Here is a 12,395-nt window from a genome sequence, read left to right as displayed (position 1 = left end):
GTCTCTGGTCAATGCTGGACACCAAACTCACGAAGTCCACAGCCTTCCATCCTCAAACTGATGGCCAGACAGAGGTTGTCAATAGGATGATTGTGCACATTCTACGCATGTATAACTCAAAGCATCCACGCACATGGGACGAGAGCCTCCCCTATGTTCAGCACAACTACAACTGAGCTCTTCACAGCTCCACTGGCCATAGCCCTTTTCAAGTGGGTTTGGGATTCCAGCCACTATGCCCCATTGATGTGGCCATGCCACTTGCAGCTACTCACATAAATTCAGCTCATGTCCAGTCCGAAACAGATAAGGCCACCAGCTTCATTGAGCGCATCCAACATATTCTCCAGCAGGTCCATGACATTCTGGAGAAATCAAATGGCAAGTACAACCAGCGACATGATCAACATCGAGTGCCACACAAGTTTCAGGTGGGCGACAAAGTCTGGTTGCATTTGCAAAAGGAACGCCTTACTGGAGCCTATCATAAATTGAGACCACTCCGATATGGTCCTTACACCATTACTAAGGCTATGGGAGACAATGCATTTGAGCTCATCATTCCCCCATTCCTTGGCCTGCACCCAGTGTTCAATGTGGACCGCCTTCGGCCATACTTTCCACCATTGCTAGACACATCCGACATTGCAGAACAGCTCAAACCCACAAAATTAAATCCATATTGCATGGAACAAGCTGCAACTGATCGGATCATGGACACACAGATGAAGAACACTTGCCAATAAAATATCCAACTGTATCGAGTTGTCAAAGCAAGCCAACTCCTTCAGCAGGGCAAGTGGCTCACCAGGGAACAAGTTCAGCAAAAGTTTCCTCATCTCATGGAGGAACTCAACGCAATGGGGACCATTGCTTCCTAAGGGGGGAGGAATGATCCAGGTGGATATTGGTGCCCACCTGCCAAGTCCACCTCGACCCCCACCATTGTTTCTCTCAGCATTTTCAGTTTCCTTAATTGTAGCACAACTTACTATTTTTAGCAGTTTTTCGAGTCCTGAACTTCTGGAGCCGTTTTGAGGCCCTAAACGACATTTTTTTTGGAAATTTGGGGGCAACATGGATGTTGCCCTTCCCAAAGTGGTAGTGCTCAGATAGATCTTTCTAACGAGCTATTGTATGCGTCAAACGAAGATCGTATGCCAAAGTTACGACCCCGGGAAGTTGATGTACCAATTTACCCAAACGGGGCCCACAGTTTGGCGTTTCATCTCCTAGGGTTAGGTTTTGGAATGTTAAGGGTTTTCCATTGTTTCTCAACAATAAATAGGCCTTCGGGCCTCATTGTAACACAGTTCAGAGGCATGTAGCCACCACATCTCTTCTCGGAGATAAGCTACCATCGCCCTAGCTGGTTTATTTCCATTTCTGGTTGTAAGCATATTTCAGTATTTTCCATTAATGAAATGAAGTATTATTTCCGCTGCATCTTTGTGTATATGGTTATCTCTGTAATTTGTTGCGTTCCTGTTTAAATCCGGATCAATTATAGGGAATCCTGTAGAAAACACAGAGCCTGTGTAAGTTGAGTTGGAGGGGTTCATAAATGGAAGAATGTATGAATAATGAAAAATATGAGATGGATGGATTTAAACATGGCTCTTGTAGGTCCTTATTTCCCTCTCATGTTGTGCTTATCCTCCTCTTGTTGACCAGCAAAAAAAAAATTCCATTTTTTTGTATCTTTTTCTCTCTTTTCATTTTTCCTTTTTTTTTAAAACAACCAGTCTGCCTCCAAGGAGGATTTCATCCTAGTTGCCTACCCTAGGTGCCTCAAAAGAGGTTTTCACCCAGATATCTTTTTATTTCCTTCTATTTTTTTTACAACACCCTTGGGCCGCCTCAAGAGGTTTTCAACCCAACAATGGGACTCAAGTGCCTCATGGAGGGTTTCACTTGAGTCTCTTTATTTTTTCTTTTCTTTTTCTCTCTCTTTTTTTTCAGGGACTTGGTGGGGTGGAAGCTGAGACTTGCTCCACCACCATCACTGTCTTGCTGATGCTATTGATGAATTCTTGCTTTGAAAATGGCCTCTTGTAGATCTTTAATCTATACCCATTGACAAGTAAAGGGATAGCTTCTGCATTAAATATTCTTATCTGTACAACACCATTATCATGACATTTTTCTATGACATAAGGCCCTAACCATCTAGTCCTTAACTTACTTTTATAATCCTTGTACCAGGAATCAAACAAAAAAGCCCAATCACCTTCTTGAAACTATTTTTCCCTTATATTCTTGTCATGCCAAATTTTCCTTTGAACTTGAGTCACCTCTGTGTGCAGGAGGGCCTACATCCTAAATTCATCTAACCCATTCAGCTGGAGCAATCTTTCTTGTTGTGCCCTGGTGAGATCTAGATCCAGTTGTGTTGCCATTCTTAAAGTGTTGTATTCAAATTCAATGGACAGTAAGGCTTTCTTCCCATAGACTAGCTCATAAGGAGTGAACCCAGTGATGGTCTTTCAGGTGGTATTGTAGGCCCAAGTGGCCTAAACTAATATATCTACCCAATCCTTTATGTTGTTGCTAATCACTTTGGTTAGAATGCCTTCCAGCACTCTGTTGGTTACCTCCACTTTCCCATTAGCCTATGGGTGGTAAGGAGTGGATGTTATGTGCCTGATCTTGTGCTGGCTTAACAAATTCTCAATCATGTGAGATGTAAATTGACTGCCTTGATCAGTGACCAATTTTCTAGGGTACCCAAACTTATAAAACACATTTTCCCGTAAGAATTCAACGACTTTTTCTTCTATTGCTGCTTTGATGGCCTTGGCTTTAGTCAGTGCACACAATGATGTAGTACTTTTGTCTAGATGGAGGGTCAATGGGTCCAATTAAATCCAAGCCCCACTTTTCAAATGGATCAAAAGTCACTTGAGGTTGCAGAGTCATTTCATCCCTTGGGGTAGGTTTCCCCATCCTTTGGCACCGATCACACTAATTGGTATACCTCCTCACATCTTGGTGAAAAGTGGTCCAGTAATAACCGACTTGTAGTGCCTTGAATGTTGTTCTTTTGGCTGCAAAGTGACATCCACAAGGCCCATCATGACAGGTCAGAAGGATGTTGAAGACTTCCTCCTCCCTGACACATCTTCTCAAAATTTTATCTGGGCCTAGTTTGAAGAATTTTCCCCCAATCCAAGTGAATGGAGTGCTCTTCCTTACGATCTTTCTCTTTTCCTTGTAGGAAAAATTTGGTGGAAACTATGCAGACACCAAGTAATTTGCTATGTCAGCAAACCATGGAGAGAGAACTGAAATGGCGAATAAGTGTTCATCTGGTAACTGATCATCAACCATTCCTTCCTCCCCTGCAGGCAAAGTCATTCTGGATAAAAAATCTGCAACAACATTCTCCTTGCTAGGCTTATCAATAATAGTTAAATCAAATTGTTGCAATAAAAGTAACCATCTAATCATCCGGGAATTTACATTAGGCTTATTCATCAAGTATTTAATTGTAGCATGGTCAGTATGTACAAATGTTTGGTAACCATTAATATAATGCCTAAATTTATTCAATGATTGCACACCTGCGAGGAGCTCTTTTTCAATCACTCTGTAGTTTAGCTCGACTTTTGACAAATTTTTACTGATGAAGTAAATGGAATAAGTTAGCTTGTCATCTATCTGGCTTGGAGCTACTCGTATGGATTTTTGAGAGGCATCAGCATGTATATGGAAAGGAAGAGCCCAATTTGGGCCTCGAAGAATAGGTGCAGCAGTCAACTTGTCCTTTAGGGTGTCCAAGGCTTCTTGACAGCTTTTTGACCATAAAAATTTTGAGACTTTGGCCAATAACCCAAATAAAGGAGAAGCTAACTTGCTAAAGTCTTTTATAAATCTCCTATAGCATCCGACTAAACCTAGAAAATTCTGACATCCCTCTGTTTTTGCGGAGCTGGGACCCTTTGGATGATGGCTATCTTATTTGGGTCTACCTGCAGTCCTTTATGGGATATTGAGTGACCTAGAATAGTCCCTGCAGTCATCAAGAAATCACATTTTTCGGGACTAAGGGATAAGTTAATTTTAATCCATTTATTAAACACCTTACCCAGGTTGGAGAGAACCTCCTGGAAATCACACCCGTAGGGTGTAAAGTCATCTATATAAATTTCCACTGCATTATGGACTAGCTCGACAAAGATACTCAGGACTACCCTCTGGAAAGTGGCAGGGGTATTGCATAGACCAAACGGAAGGACCTTATAAGTGAAAGTACCCCAAGGACAGGTGAAGGTGGTTTTATCTTGGTCCTTTGGGCTAATTTGGATTTGATTGTACCTGCTGAACCCATTTAAGAAAGATAATTTTTTTTTTCCTTGCCAGGCCATCTAACACTTGTTCAATGAAAGGTAGAGGGAAATGGTCCTTCTTTGGTGCTTTGTTTAACTCTATGTTATCAACACAAATCCTCCACTTCCCATTTTTCTTTGGAACCAACACTAAAGGGGACACCCGCTCACTATCTCAGATAGGGTAAATGAATCCTGCATCCAACAACTTTTGAAGTTATTCTTTGACTATATCCTTGAGAGCTGGATTCATTCTCCTTTGGGGTTGTTGGACTGGTTTGCAACCTTCTTTGATATAAATGTGGTGAGTACACACTGAGGGGTGCACTCCCTTCATTGTTTTGTAACTCCAAGCAAAGGCATCCAAATGTTCCCTTAGCATGTTACATAACTCTTCTTCTTGGTGTAGATAAAGAGAGGGGTTGATTCTCAAAGTTATTTCAGGGCCGAATTCTATTGTCTTGACACGAGTGGGGTTTGAATCAGCTAAGCATAGATCAATCCAATGGTTTCTCTTGTTTTCTTTCACTACTTGCTCTAAAGACAAGGTATTTGGAGTTGGATTTTGGAGGATGTGTTCAATCAAATCATCTTCATTAGGCTGTCCTCCTCTCATGGAAGTTTCTAGGGTATAGAGTTGAGTGGAGTAGACCTCATCTTCTTCCTCCTCTTCTAGACATAAAGGTAAATCATGTTCTAAAGATGGCTGAGCAGGAGGGCACATGACCAACTGCTTGGATAGATGCCCATTTTTGATAGTCATGTTTCCAGCTCTGCAGCTGATGTAGGCATCGGAAGTGGCTAACCAAGGCCGTCCAAGTATGAGAGGATAACCATTAAGCTTGGCCTTATGCTGGAGAACTAGGAAGTCTGTAGGGTACTCCCAAGAGTCAATGGAGACCATCACATCCTCAACAATCCCCTCAGGGGCTACTGTGGATCGGTCTGCAAGCTGCAAGATTGTCGTGGTCTTTCTTAATGAACCCCGGAGATTCAGCTTGACCATGGTGTCCTTAGTCATCACATTAATGGAAGCCCCAATATCAATCAAGGTATGTGGGTAAATGGTGCCATTGATGTGCACATATACTACAAGGCTTCCGAGGTCTAAATCCTTTGGGAAAATTACCTGCCCCAACATTAAGCCAGACAGTTGTCCAGTGACATTAATGGTAGAGGTGTCTCTTTTTCGCCTCCCTGGATGTTTGAAACACTTCTCTTTAATCAGTTTGTTGTAAATAAGTACATCCTTAATGGCTTAGATAAGTGGAATTTTGACACATAGATTTTTCTATTCACCCAGAAGTTCATTCTCTTCTGGGGTAGGCTGGTTTGGATGAGTTAATATTTCAGGAAAGGGTTGTAGATTCACTCTAGGCATACTTTCTTCTCTTTACTCCTCACTCTCCCTCGGTGGAGATGGATATTGGTTGTTCGGGAGTACTCTCCTAGGCCTCAGGTTGATTTACTAAATTTCCACAACATAAGTAGGGTAGGATGTCTCTCCACTATAGACCTGTTGTGCCTGTCTGTTGTTCGGGTTCAGATTTGGTTGGGCAGGCATCTGAGGTTGTTTAGGTGGAGCAGGGTGTAAAATTTGTGGTTGATTAGGAGGTGAAGGCAATAAAGCTGGAGCATTGTTGTATAGGGGCCTCCATGCCTAGGGTGGTACATTCCACTGAGGTTGTGGAGGAGTATATGCATTGGCTTGTTGAGGCCTGACCCAGGTTCGGAGGTGATTTAGCCAAACAAATCCCAGTACTACTGGCCCTTTCGGCAACAGTTCGTGGAGCGCGGATTGAGGTCTCACCCGAAGTAGTATGGGAGGGTGCGAGAAATAGGTTTCCGCACCCTGGAGATGTCTGATGGTTTCAAGTGGTCTGTGGCACGCATGTTGCTACGCGCACTTACCCGTTTCCCGCAACCTGTGATGCTGTGTTCGTGCAACCCTACTTAGGGGGCCGAGTAGTGTTATTACCCAAATCCTTACTAGTAACCTGATATTGGCTGATTAACTTAGCCTACTTGCATGTGTAAAGTATACTTAGCAATATAAATCATTCATACAAGTGCATGCAGTAAATAAACAATACATTATAAATTGATATCAAACATGTAATAACTCAAGAACAGATATGTGGAATTCAGATAAAACTTCTCTTTATTATTCTCTTCCTTCGATTACAGACTCTATTCCGCCCTGTGCACTCAGCTGTAGGGGTCAGCGCACTCAGCTGCAGACTCTACTAGGCCTATGCACACTCAGTTGCAGAGCCTATTCCTACTTTACGACCCAAGACACACTTAGATACTTGTCCTACTTTTCTCTAACTTACTACCTACCTTTTACACTTAGAGCTTCGCTCTATTTATATAATCCCATGGTCCGAAGATTATGGGTAGGTCGCCATTACATTCAAAACTTAGGGCGGACAACCCTATGACTCTAACATACATTTCGTGCCTGCAATTCGCGGAGATTTACAACAATATTAACTCAAAACTTGGGCTTTAAACCCCAAACATGCTGTGGGGGGATTCCATTCCCAACAGGACCCCAACACAAACTTCGTGACTCGCCCTCGAGTCACTTTGTCGGCGCAACAATCTTGGCGCGGAGTCCCTCCAACTACTCTCGAAAAATACTGATGTCTGCAGTGCAGTGAGCTGTTGCTTACTGAACCTGCTGCATCCACTGTTCTGAGACCTCCGTGTCTGAATTGTGTCCTTACATCTGTATCGACATCTGCTGTGTAATTTTATAGTCCTATGCCCTCGTCTGGCTCGTCGGGTAGTGAAGACTGTGCTTCGGCCAGCTAGTCAAATAGTCGGCCCATTGTGTAGGGCTTCAAGCGGTTGCCATTTACTTTCCCTGGGAAAGGTTCTCCATTTAGTTTAACTAGCTATATTGCACCTCCATCTGTGATATTCTTAACCACATATGGTCCTAGCCAATGCATTCTGAATTTTCCCGGAAAATTTTTAAACTTACTATCATACAGTAGCACTAAGTCATTTACCTTGAAGGTGAGCAACTTGGTATGGTGGTCGTGCCAGGATTTTTCACGCTGCTTTTGTACTTGCTAATGAAATCCAGCCAAAAACCATTCTTTTTCAAGTTCTTCTAATTGCGCGAGCCTTTCCTCTAAAGCTTCACGGTCCGTCATCCCTGTTATCACTGCTATTCACAGACTAGGTACGATATATTCCATCGGCATGACAACTTCTACACCATAAAATAACTGGAAAGGTGTCTGTCCCATTAGTTTCTTGCACGTTTTCCTGTAAGCCCATAGCATGACAGGTACACGTAGGTGTCAATCGTTTTGTTGCGTGTTGCACACTTTGGTTAGCGCCTCCATTCCAATGTTTACCTGCTTCGTTTTTAGCGGTGCGGTGATGTCGGGATCCTCAATCAATGGTCCTCGAACCTCGCGACAACGTTCCGTTTCTGGAATGTTAATATTTCATGGGTCCTCGTCATCCTCCTCAATATTTACATTGTAACACTCTAGCGCGCAGCTTAGATGTGTCGCCTATTTTGGCTGAAGCACTTCCATTGGCTCCTGGGGTATTTTGAAGATAACTGCTTTTACTTGTAGCGCATCGTTAATAGTATCCCACCAATGATATTCAAACGTGAAGGTTAGTAGGAATCCTTCGCGCAAGATATCCCATTCGCTTTTGCCATGGCAGAGCTTTGTCTTAGTATACCAATTCATGGGTATGACATCCAAAGTATGACAGAATAAATGCACCCATTCTGGTTGTGGTTCTTCCCCGTAGACCTTCGTCCATTTCGCAAGGTGTGTACGTGGATCATCCCATCCATCATACTTGTCTGCTAGCCACATCTGTGGTTTCCCAAATCATAGGCGCATCATCCTTCTACATCCGCGCCAATCCTCAAAACTTCTTTGATGCGTACCCCACCACCTTGCAGGCGTAGCGCGCAGTGCCCATTTTAGAGCGTCAAAACGCTGCGGTTCTCGCACTTCTCTTTCAAATTTGTTCAGGAATTCATCCACCGTGGTCAACCTGTCATACATAAGTAGATCCCTTACCTTTGTTGTCATGAAGTGCAGTGATCTTACCATCATGTTGCAATTGAGCGTGGTTACCTCGTGTAACCAGTTCTACCATCGTTCTGTTTCCTCATTCGAATCTGATGTGTAGGAGCTTTCGCGCTCCCACAAAATCCGGCCATCCGCTGTAGGATTAACCCAATCCTGTTCCCGAGCAGTTATCTTGTAGATACAGTCTAGCTTGTCGTTTCTCTCATCGTCGTGCACTAGTTATGTGTAGCGCACTCCTTCCGCAGGGTCTAAAGGTACCACTATGCACAGTGCCTTTTTTTCAAAAATCATTTTGCGCTTCTTCAGGTTTATCACTCTATTCATATGAGTGGCCCAATATATTCCCAGTAGCATGGGATAGGGATTGTTGTCATCGAAAACCTCTATCATTTCGAAATATGCAAGCATGCTCGCACCTTCGATGTCTACTGTTATTCCCTGCAATATTCCCATCGACAGGATCTTCTGTTGGTTCACCATTCAAAATTGGATAGGGGACCATTGCAACACGGGCCTGCCCATGTGCTCCCATGTCTATTTTGGCAGTACATTCGCGTATGATCCTAAATCTAGAATCACTTGATACATTTCATACTCTCCGATTTGCACAGTCAATCTCATTTCCCTTCCTGTTCACGATGTGTGTTTCCCGAGCTTCTGGACTACGCACAGTTGTCCTGACCCAATGCACCTAGTGATAAGTTCCCGTAGTCCCTTCATCACCTTGCTGTCACATAGCAGCTTCATGCATGTATATAGAAATGTAGTGACCATTGGAGGATCCATCTCTGGCTCTAGTTGATCCTTACTACCTGAAGTGGAGGCCTCTGTGAAGCTCTTCTTAGCTTCGATGAATGTCTCCTTCGCATGCTCCAAATCAAATTCAGGTTCCTTTGTAGGAGCCTTGCGAACCTACACACTTTCTTCAGGTTGCTTGCCTTTGTCATCTCCTGTTGTGATACCGCTTCAGAGCATGATGTTTACATTCGGGTTCTCTTCGTGCAGCTCAGACCTCATCATTTGCAAATTCTGGGTCGGGGGAGGCTGAAGTATCCCTTTATCATGTAACCTCACTATCAGTGTAGGGAAGTCCTCTGTCTCATGATAAAACTGAGTACAATATAAACATGATCGTCTCATCAGATTTGTACAATCGCTGGCATAATGCCCTAGCCCTCTGCAATTGTAATAAATCAGCTATTCGCAACCCCTTCCTGGTCCCATTTCACCTTGACCTCATCCGCGCCCCTGAAATCCAGCGCGTGCCATCCCTGCATTTAGATCGAGGGCTCACGTTTCAGTCTACACTCTGTAGGCAGGTGTCTGATCCATCATCAATTCATAACTTCTACAGGTGCGCTCATCATGGCCTACCGACCTATATAAATTACAGAATAATTGCTGGGACGTCTACGTATACTTCTGTAATAGATGACAATTATATGTAGCATGTTTTCCTCCTATCTGAAAAATCGCGCACCATAATGCAGGTGCCACGCTCAGACCTACTTGTGCTTCTGGTCTTAATGGCATTGGCCCTCCTACCGCTAGGTAGTTCACGAAGACTAGACAATGGTCCTTGTCATGCCCCTGGCCTTTGCATTTTATGCACCATACTTCCTCACCCGCTTCTAGGCGAGTTGTCCCGTCCTATTTAAACTCTGCATTTCTAGACACAAATTTTGCAGTTGCGCATGGATTTGTTGGACTCCCAGGCCAGGAACTTGGATTGGGGTCTGTGCAGTCTCATTGCAATCTCCAAAGCTTCGGCCTAGGTGGATAACTTCTGCTGTGACAGTGCCGTCCTTAAATGCGGCGTTAGTGACGCTACAAACCATGCACGGTGCTATCCATCCGTTAAGGTCATGTTGGATTTGCGAATCATACTCTTCAGTCTCTAATCCAGATCCCATGGGGTCTCGCTTGGAATCATCATGATTTCCTTAAACCCGATAATCGATTGTGTCTCCGATTTTGGCCTGCTAAATTCCCTGTTCAACGCAGCCTGGATATCTACGATCCTCGCGTTTGGATGGTCATTAGAATTCTTAATATACCATGTTAGTGCATGATCCTGCAACGCACTTACCAGCATTGCCTTCTTTATATTTTCATCTACGACTCCTTGTGCTTCCCATACAACTTTTACCATGAACCAAAATTGGTCCGGATCTTCGTTCCCTACTCATCACGTTCGCCATATTGAACTGTTGTGGTGGCGGAGGTGGTGTGGGTGGAGATGGAGGTGAAGATGGTGAGACTGGTGGTGGTGTAGGTGGAGGTGGTATGCGCGGAATTCGTTGCCTTATCAGACTGATCGCACTTCTTGGTGAAACTTTCGCGAGCTCTTCCTCGCTTTCTTGCTGAGGCAAAATCAAGGGGCTAGTTTCTATTTCTACGCTACCTTCGTTCCTATAGATCCTCCCACTTCACGTAGTCCCAAACATCAATTTATTCGCAGAATCTACTTTTCACACAATAGCATTTTAATCCAAGTGTTCAAATATTTAATGTACTTACCTCACGGTCCTTTGAGGAAGCACCATTCCACCTCGCTGTAGCTGACTATCATGTCTACCGCAAACTCGGTGACAAACCCTCTTATAATTCGATCGAGCCAATGGTCCACAATGGGCGCGATCTTATCTTCCCATGCTTTTAGTCTGCACACCACTTCTGGAGTCCACACAATTGGTTTGTCGAGCCTACACCTTCCCTGACTATCTGCTAACTTTGCAATCCACTCATACAACTCAGAGGGGAAGGATGCAAAGAAAATTTTGTGGATTTCCGTATATAAGTAGCACTCTAACGACTGTTACTTTGATACTCGCGGATTCCTGTTTTCCTGTGTCATGAACTCGTGAATCTTTCTGTCCAACCACCCTTCAATTTCTTTCTTCGTCGAATTCCAGTGACACGACATCAGACATCCCTTATGTAGATCCCGGTCCCGGCAACGAAACCATTTGTTGGCTTGTTGGGGCCTGACCTAGGTTAAGAGGTGATTTAGCCAAACAAATCTTGGTACTATTGGCCGCAACAGTTCGCGGAGCACTAACTGAGGTCTCACCCGAAGTAGTATGGGAGGGTGCTAGAACCAGGTTTCCGCACCCTGGAGATGTTTGATGGTTTCAAGTGGTATGCGGCGCACACGTTGCTACGTGCACTTACCCGTTCCCCACAGCTTGTGATGCTGCCTTCGTGCATCCCTACTCGGGGGGCCGAACAGATACATTATCAATTGATATCAAACATGTAATAACTCAAGAACGAATACGTAGAATTCAGATAAAACTTCTCTTTATTATTCTCTTCCTTCGCTTATAGACTCTATTTCGCCTTGTGCACTCAGCTACAGGGATCCGTGTAGAAATTTTGAATAATATGACACTTATTCACAGAGATTATCCCGATTATACACTATTGCGGAATACATGCATAATACATAACCTCCTCTACGTTGATCATCAATTTAGCAGCATCAAAAAACAATGAAACATCAATCGCATGCACACATTAACACAGTATGTAACCCGAGGAAATCTTACAGCTAAAAACCCCACACTATCTGTATATTAATGATTGAGAACATGTAACAATACATAGTACAATACTCCTCACAAGTATCTAGCACTATCTCCACCTGTTACACACAAAACTAGCTCAGATCCAAACAAGTCACATGTTCAAATCTCCTCCGCTGCTTTGCCTGCCTCTATTGCACAATACCATGTGAAAATCACTCACTCTGGAAATCACATGAGCACAGGCTATTTCACTGGGCATATACTGAGCAATCCTCATGGGCATACTCAATCCATTGATTGTGCAAGATCTCATGCACAACTATAGTCACAACTAATAGCAATCTCAACCTCTAACACCTGTCTCCACTGAAGTGTACATGCACTGAGTTAACTGATGTATTCTTCAGTTGCATTATGAGTTAATAATTAGTGAATTAATTTAATCAATTAATTCACATCAC

The sequence above is a fragment of the Pinus tabuliformis genome, chromosome 6 (assembly GCF_031772625.1).
Source record: "Pinus tabuliformis cultivar Carrire ecotype Pingquan chromosome 6, CPIR1, whole genome shotgun sequence".
Classification (NCBI taxonomy): Eukaryota; Viridiplantae; Streptophyta; class Pinopsida; order Pinales; family Pinaceae; genus Pinus; species Pinus tabuliformis.
The sequence above is the reverse complement of the archived record's forward strand: the minus strand, read 5'-3'. Positions refer to the sequence as shown.